The sequence below is a fragment of the Parus major genome, chromosome 4 (genome assembly GCF_001522545.3).
Source record: "Parus major isolate Abel chromosome 4, Parus_major1.1, whole genome shotgun sequence".
Classification (NCBI taxonomy): domain Eukaryota; kingdom Metazoa; phylum Chordata; class Aves; order Passeriformes; family Paridae; genus Parus; species Parus major.
In genome coordinates, this window is record NC_031771.1 from 40,708,314 (window position 1) to 40,710,687 (window position 2,374).

The 2,374-nt window shown below is 35.8% G+C and overlaps 1 long non-coding RNA gene across 1 annotated transcript; it reads left to right on the top strand.

Annotated features, from left to right (window-relative positions):
* Positions 1-284: 284 nt before the first annotated feature.
* On the top strand, positions 285-2,138 carry LOC117244258. Its single transcript, XR_004496996.1, has 2 exons — positions 285-348; positions 713-2,138. It is a non-coding gene; the product is annotated as an uncharacterized LOC117244258 (long non-coding RNA).
* The last annotated feature ends 236 nt before the right edge of the window (positions 2,139-2,374 follow it).

A 2,374-nucleotide genomic window follows, 5' to 3' on the forward strand; every position in this document is an offset into this window, starting at 1 on the left:
AATCCTTTAATTAAAACTTTCTCAGTTACATTCATAGCTTTCCAAATGCTGCTGGTTATAGAATAAATGAAGAATAAACATGTCTTCAGTCTTCCTTTCAGTAGCTGTGTAATCATTTAATGTGTAAATTATTTTCTCATGCACAATATTCATTTTAATCTTTAATATATGTGAATGTATATGCCTGGATTGTCAAATGCAGATTGAACCTGTAGGAATTATATTAAATCTCTATTTAGGCACATTCTGATTTATGGATGTGGTTTGGTACATTTCAGGACTATGAACACTCCCAGCACAGATGGGAATTGAGAAACCTTTTTTACCGCACTGAGGATTGGTAGCTAGGTATAAGATATGATAATGCTTGAGTTTTGACATTCCAATGTTTTCCTACATATATAGATCATTCTTATTGATGTTATAAGACCCCCCAAAAAAAAATAAATAGAAAAGAAGAAAAGTCGGAAGGAAAATGAAGGAGGACCGTTCTTAATCTAAATGATGATTGAAAATGATAGGATTAAAGGTCCATTTTCTGTACTCAGTTAAGAAACATATTGACAGAGACATTGCCCATAAATTATGAGGAAATAATCTTTCCTAAATTACATAGCTAGGTAATTTCTTATTAAGCTATTTGGCTGATGCTCCTTAGTCTGTGTGGCTTGCAATAAAAATCTTACAATTCAAGAAATCTTTTTATTTTCAGACAAGGGATACAGAATGCAAAACACTTCAGCAGGGAGTGGTTGAGACATCTGGTCACGAGTCAGTCCTCAGCGCTGGTCCATGGACAAATTGGAGTAGCATCGGATATCCAGAAGAGGGCACTTGTGGCTCTCCAGTCTGTCTGCTCAACCCAAAACCCTGTCTGCACAACAAACTTCTTGGGACTGGGGGGGAAAAGGCTGGAGAGACTCTTATCTTAAATGAGCTGAAGTACTAATAAGCAATTATGGGTTATGCGTAGCATCAGTTGGAAGATTTGCTTGCAGGTTTCTGCTATCAATGGGCATATTTATCACACCAGCTGCTATCAAAAAAGAACACCACCATTCAAGTGCTTTCAGAACTGCAGCTGATGGCTGCAGAAAGCCACCCTTGCACCAAAATGACTAAAAGCATTTTCTGCTAAAAGTTTAGTCCAACCTATTATGTTAATAAGTATTTAGACAGTGACTCTGGGTGCTTGGGGGAAAGAAAAATTCTATTTCTTTATTTGTTGTAGAGGAAAGAAAAAGAATAAAATGTTGATGGAATGTTGTACTTGATGCAATATAATTGAGATCTCACATGGAAAATAAGCTACAAAAAAATTTGACTGTTAAAGTTTTTAAACTCCAGCTAATTATGCCTTTGAAAACAAAGTAGGTGTTTGAGTGTGATAGATGGAGGTGGTGTTTATTGATCACTTAGCATTGAAACCATGACACCTAAGTTCTAGTATCTGAACAGAGCAGTCAAATTTGCTTTTGAAGAGTCAAATCAAGAAGACTGAGACACTTTAACTTCTATGCCTAATGGATGAGCCATAAAATATGGTAACTTCTGAGAGAGATTATCAATGTGTATGAAGTTAGAGGAAAAAACCTAATCTGATCTTTTCCCTCATAGAAGCACATTTGGTAGTAGAACCATTTTGAAAGTGCCTATGTTGCAAAAAACCATAGTATTTAGTACACAAAATTAAATTATTTGAAAAGTAATTTCCAGTTAAATAGTTTTCTTTTTTTTTTAAATTAGGAAAGTTCCTATGAAAAATTATAACTGAACTGAATGAGACCCTGTGTTACTGTGCAAAATCCTGACCGCCAATAAACCCCTCTTCCAAGGGGTGCTGAAGCTTTATAACCATATTTACCTCCACTGTTTTGCTGGAACTAACAGGACTGACTTCTTGTTTACATATCTTGTGTCATGTGCAGCATTCTGAAGGCTGGAGTTTAACAGTCTCCTGGGCTTCAGAAAAACATTTTTTAAAACTACTTGTAATGCCAAAAATGTGTTTGTTTTACATACATACTTTGTTAAACTTTAGTGGAGTCGGTGTAGTGACAAATCTTGAGAGGTAGAAAGCAATCATTCCAACCTGTATTGACACCATTTAGTTTCCAATAAATGAATGTCTTTTACAATTACATTGGTTAAAACTTCCTTTTTTGCTGATGATGGAGAATGCCAGGTGAGTGAGAATGTGTGTGTGTGTGTGTGTGTGCTCTCTCTGTTGGGAGGATGTGGAGGGGTGAGTAGCAGTGGCATCTCTTTGCGTTTTTTTATTAGCTACTTTTTGGAAATTAGTCTTGCTGAATGATTGAATTGTATACATTTTTAGCAACTCTCCTTCCAGTTGCTATAGCAATGCTGTGGCTAT